This window comes from Macaca fascicularis, chromosome 11 (assembly GCF_037993035.2).
Source record: "Macaca fascicularis isolate 582-1 chromosome 11, T2T-MFA8v1.1".
Taxonomy (NCBI): Eukaryota; Metazoa; Chordata; class Mammalia; order Primates; family Cercopithecidae; genus Macaca; species Macaca fascicularis.
Window position 1 is genome coordinate 99,975,214 of NC_088385.1, and position 6,458 is coordinate 99,981,671.

Consider the following 6,458-nt stretch of genomic DNA (forward strand, 5'->3'; position numbering starts at 1 on the left):
GATAAAAACCTTTAAATCCTTTCATATACTGAAGAAAAAGTCTGAAATAGTATATATTGTAATTTTAACAAGAAAAGTTAGGAGTATTGAAACCACCTTTGCAAACATAAACACTGAGAAAATTATGAAAGAGGTCTGACCTAACTGACTCCAGCTTGCTTACACTCTCCAAGCTGCCCTTCTTCATTCCTGGGTGCAGGCCAAACTAACTTTGGGAGGAATTTAATTTATAGTCTAACTTTGAAACAAAGATGATAACAGTAGTTTCCCGAAACAAACCCCCTTCTTGCCAGGGGGACCAGACCGTCTTTGTAAGACTAACCTATTAACCACAAGATTAGAAATGATGGCTTAGGAGCCATGCAGCCAGAAGCCACAAGATTTCAATCCTCCCTAGTTGTTCCTACCGATAACATTACTATTGTAAAACCTAAGATTGATGCTCAAGATATTTTTTAGACCCTGCATTATGGTGCATCAGCTGGCACCTCCTGATCAATCAGCACTCTTTACTCCCTGGCCTTCTACCCACAAAACTATCCTTAAAAAAATGCAGTCTCTGAATTTTGGGGGAGACTGATTTCAGTAATAAAACTCTAGTCTTCCATTCAGCTCGCTCTGTGTGAATTAAACTCTCTGTATTCCAATTCCCCTGTCTTAATAAATCATCTCTGTTTGGGCAGTGGGCAAGGAGAACCCACTGGGCAGTTGCAGTATTGTTAGTTAAATAAATATATTTGTCCAGGAGTTCGAGTCCAGGCTGGACAACATGATGAAACTCTGCCTGTACAACAAATACCAAAAAATTTAGCTCAGCATGTTGGTCCATGCCTATAGTCCCAGCTACTCAGAGCCCAGGAGGGGGAGGTTGCAGTGAGCCGTGATGGAGCAACTGCATTCCAGCCTGGATGACAGAGTGAGTCTCTGTCTCAAGAAACAAAAACAATACGTATTTGTCCCTCCATATTGACAATCTTGCTAAATTTTAAATACCGTGAGGTAGAGTAGATTAAAAGAATCTCTCATACCTTTTGCTCTGAGTTAAAAAGTTGAAAACACTTGGAAAGAGCAAGCCATTTTTAAAAGCTGAAGGCATTCGGAGCCACCGAGTCATTTTTCAAGCTTGCATAGCAGCTTCTGACCTCTAGGGGGAACTTGGCTTGAATAACTATGCCTACAGTTTAGAGGGCGCCATATCCATTCTTGTTTTGCTTAATTGTATTGAATTTTTATTTTCGTGTCTTGTTTCTGTGGTTTGAAGAATAACTACTAAAATTTGGTTTAAGTATAAATCCTCTAAAGAAATGCTTGCCAGAGCTTTTCTTTATATTTTAACTTGCTTACTCAAGCAACTTAAGCAACAGTTCACTTAGGAAGGTTTTTGTTGAGGTTTTTTGTTTTGTTTTGTTTTTCCGTGCAAAAGAAGTATCGGTGTTGAAACCTGGGTGTCACTGGACAACACAATTTACCTGTGGTTGACCTGGGGTTCACTGGACAACACAGTTTACCTGTGGTTGTAAAATGTTCTGTAGTTCAATAAAATAAAGATAAAATACAAGACTCTAGATGGATAAAAATTAATCAATGTTTTGACTTTAAAGAAGCTTTGTGTTTCTTTTTAAAATCAATGTTTCGACTTTAAAGAAGCTTTGGTAAGAATGTTTCAACACTGAGTACCATTATTCTATTGAACTTTGCAAACATTGTATATGATTTTAAAAGTAATTTATGCAATGATAGGAAGCTGCATTGGTTACTTACTTGCTCTGTATTACTTTATATATTGTAACTTTTCATTGCAAAGATAAAAATAACTAAACAGAAAGTTTGTAACTAACATTGAGTGAGCATTTGGTAGCACTGTTTTAAGCTTCTTATTTCATTTATTCCTCATAACAATCCTGTGAGGTAGAAAGTAATGAGGTGTTTTGTTGTTGTTGTTGTTGTTGTTGTTTGTTTGAGACAGAGTTTCACTCTTGTTGCCCAGGCTGGAGTGCAATGGTGTGATCTTGGCTCACCGCAACCTCTGCCTCCCAGGTTCAAGCGATTCTCCTGCCTCAGCCTCCTGAGTAGCTGGGATTACAGGCATGCGCCACCACGCCTGGCTAATTTGTATTTTTAGTAGAGACAGGGTTTCTCCATGTTGGTCAGGCTGGTCTCGAACTCCCTGACAACCTCAGGTGATCTGCCTGCCTTGGCCTCAAAGTGCTGGGATTGCAGGCGTGAGCCGCTGCGCCCAGCCAGTAATGAGGTTTAAAAAGATTAAATAACTTGCCCAAATCAAGAAGTGATTGGGCAAAGATTTAAAACCAGACAACCTGACTCGAGAGCTCTGCAATGTCAATGATTTCTAATACTTAAATACCTAGTATGCTGGTTACACTAGTAAAGAGGCAATATCATTCTAGGAGTTTAAATGTTTTATTTACTTATTTATCTATATATTTTTAAAAATTCTCATAAGCTTTCATCGCATATAACTCTACGGTCTTCATAATTTTGATTTATTTTTATTTTTATTTTTTTTCTGAGGTGGAGTCTCGCTCTTGTTGCCCAGGCTGGAGTGCAATGGCACGATCTCAGCTCACCGCAACCTCTGCCTCCCAGATTCAAGCAATTCTCCTGCCTCAGCCTCCCAAGTAGCTGGGATTACAGGCATGTGCCCCCATGCCCCGCTAATTTTGTACTTTTAGTAGAGATGGGGTTTCTCCATGTTGGTCAGTCTGGTCTCAAACTCCCAACCTCAGATAATCCGCCTGCCTCAGCCTCCCAAAGTGCTGGGATTTTAGGCGTGAGCTACCGCGCCTGGCCCCATAATTATAATTTCTAATGCCTAACAGTCTATCAACATTAGAATGTAGAAAATCAGTCCACAAGGAAGTTATTTTTATCTCTATTGTTTCATTTTTAAATATATACATTTTAGGTTTTTGTTCACTCATTAAAATGTATGTAACAAATCAGAAGCATATAAAGTGCATTCTATATGTCATTGTGTAATTTTTAAAAAGCTAAAAGCCATGGCTCTCACAGTACATATATAAAGAGTTGGCTGAGCATGCTGCCTCACATCTGTAATCCCAACACTGTGGGAGGCCGAGACAGGAGGATTGCTTGAACCTGGGAGTTTGAGACCAGCCTGGGCAACACAGTGAGACCCTGTCTCTACTAAAAATAAAATAACTTAGCCACCTGTGGTGGCACGTGCCTGTGGAACCAGCTACTCAGGAGGCTGAAGCAGAAAGATCGCTTGAGCCCAGGAGGTCAAAGTTGCAGTGAGCCATGATTGCACCACTACATTCCAGCAGCCTGGCTGACAGAGCAAGACCCTGTTTCAGAAAAAAAAAAAAAAAAAAAAAAATCAAAGAGCTCATAGATAAGAGAGTCAGCAAGAGGAGAAAGCCAGTTCAAAGGGGCATAGGACAGGTAGTCAATGAAAGAAAAAACAAATGCTAGACTATGCTAGAACAAACAAAAATGCTAGACTATGATTACTAAATTACATAAAAACTGGTTAGTGCCGCATAGGGTAATAAAACTAACTGTGGGTTGTAGTCTCTTTACCAGCCTCAAATCATCTGCATCTCTATGGGACAAAGGTTACTTGCACTTATATTACACAATGATTTTTTGCATCACTATCTGGTTTTCTACAATTTATTTTCTGCTCTTATATCTTTACCAAATATCACTATCTATTATATAGCATATCTTACATATTTACCTTGTTTACTGTCTTCTCCATTAGAACATTTCCCCATTTCTGTACACTGCTATATCCCCAATGCCTACAACACTGCCTAGCATACAGCATGTACTTAAAAGTATGTGTGGAATAAATAAAAAAGAAAAAAAAATGTTTAATGCAGATCCATTTGCCTTTAAAACCACAGCTGGTTTTTTTGTTGTTGTTGTTATTGTTTTTGTTTTTGTTTTTTTACTTTTTACTTTTTACCTTTTTCGTTTTTTGATTTTTGGTTTTTTTGTTTTGTTTTGTTTTTTTGTTTTTTTTTTTTTTTTGAGACTGGGTCCCACTCTGTTGCCCAGGTTGGAGTGCAGTGGCATTATCTTGGCTCACTGCTGCCTTGACCTCCTGGGCTCAAGCAATCCTCCTGCCTCAGCCCCCTACGTAGCTGAAACTACAGGTGCATGCCACCACGCCCTGCTAATTTTTGTATTTTTGGTAGAGACAGGGTTTTGACATGTTGCCCAGGCTGGTCTTGACCTTCTGGGCTCAAGTGATTCACCTGCATCTGCCTCCCAAAGTGCTGGGATTATAGGTGTGAGCCACTGCACCTGGTCCCACAGTTATTTTAAAAGGAAAAATGGGGGAAATGTAAAGTAAACAAACCCAAAGTACATTTAAATGTAAATTCAATCAGCTGTATGAAGGATACCCAAGCCCTCATAATGGTGACTGAACAGAGAAAAGCTTCTTTCTACCTATCTGTGGAGAGATGAATAGAAATGATGTGATGAGGTAACAAAACATGGAGAAACTGGAGAAAATCTACTAACCAACCCCCCTCATTCTTTTTTTTTTTTAGATGGAGTCTAGCTAAGGAAGGAAAGAGGGAGATAGTGAGAGAGGGAGGGAGGGAGGGAAGGAGGAAGCAATGAAGGAAAGAAGGAAGGAAGAAGGAAGGAAGGGAGGGAGGAAGAGAGGGAGAGAGGGAGGGAGGGAGTGAAGGAGGGGGAAAGGGAGGGAGGGAGAAAGCAATAGGGGAGGGGAGGGGAGGGGAGGGGAGAGGAGGGGAGGGGATGGGATGGATTAGCCAGGTGTGGTAGACACTGGCTGAAGAAGTAGGAGGATCACTCAAACCCAGTAGGTCAAGGCTGCAGTGAGCCATGATCACACCACTGCACTCCAGCCTGGGCAACAAAGCAAGGTCCTGGCTCAAAAACAAAAATAATAAAGTCATTGTTTATATCAGTCAGAATGGTCATATTTAAATGAAAGCTAGATTTCTTTTCCTAAACATAACCTAGCCTATAAATCATTAACCAATTTATACACATCATTCTGCTCCTTGTTCTATTCTTACTTAACAATATATTGAACCTCACTATGTTCAAATATGACATGGGACATGCATTTTTTTTTCTTAAAGTATTCCTTGTTTATATGAAATTCAAATGTAACTGGGTGTTCTGTATTTTTAGTTGCTAAATCTGGCAGCCCTGCTTCTACCATTGGTCCAATACAAGGTGGCTGTTCCAGTTCTAGCCTCCACTCAGCCATGGGAAGAGTTTAAGTAGGCTCAAGGAGCACATCTCACATATTACTTCTGTGCATATGCCATGGGTCAAAGCGTTTCCACATTTAGCTTCTAAGGAAGCTGGGAAATGTAGTCTTTAGCTAGGCAGGCATGTAGCCAGCTAAAACTCTATTGCCAAGAAAGAAAAAAAGAATGGGTACAGGAGAACAACTAGTAGTCCCACATAGATAATAATCTCAGCTGGGTGCAGTGGCTCACACCTGTAATCCCAGCACTTTGGGAGGCTGAGGTTGGGGGAATCACCTGAGATCAGGCATTCAAGATCAGCCTGAACAACATGGAGAAACCCCATCTCTACTAAAAATACAAAATTAGTCAGGCGTGGTGGCACATACCTGTAATCCCAGCCACTCGGGAGGCTGAGGCATGACAATTGCTTGAACCCAGGAGGCGGAGGTTGTGGTGAGCTGAAATCCCATCATTGCACTCCAGCCTGGGCAACAAGAGTGAAACTCCATCTAAAAAAAAAAAAAAGAAAACACCAAAAGAAAAAGAGAATTGACGTAGTTGAGATCCATTCATCCTGATGAATGGAGACCGTCTTCAGGTCTCTTAGTTTCTTCAGCTAAGCATTATGGATTTACACTACTTCGATTTTTTATTTTGGGGTTTTTTCTGGTTCCTGAGATTTCTCTTAGTCTGCCTTTCCACATCCAGATTTTCCTTGTTCTCTAAGATATCCCACCTTTTTTTTTTTTTTCTTAAGTTGGTCAGATTTCATTTCTGTTACTTGTAGTCATAAAAACCTACCAGATCAAAGGTCAAGTCTGGATGCATTCCAAAGATGAGAAGATATAAAGCCAGTTCACCAGTTATCCATTCCTGAGGAATTTTTTAAAAGTACATTTTCACTTTTGCAGTTTTCAGACATAAGGTAACAAGACAAAGTATAAACTCAAAGATAGTAGCTTAAAATGAGAGCATAAGGCCAGGTGCGGTGGCTTATGCCTGTAATCCCAGCACTTTGGGAGGCCGAGGCAGGTGGATCAGCTGAGGCCAGGATTTCAAGACCAGCATGGGCAACATGGAGAAACCCTGTCTCTATTAAAAATAAAAATTAGCCGGGCTGGTACCTGTAATACCAGCTACTCGGGAGGCTGAGGCAGGAGAATCGCTTGAACCCAGGAGGGGAAGGTTACAGTGAGCCAAGATGGTGCCAATGCACTCTAGCTTGATCAA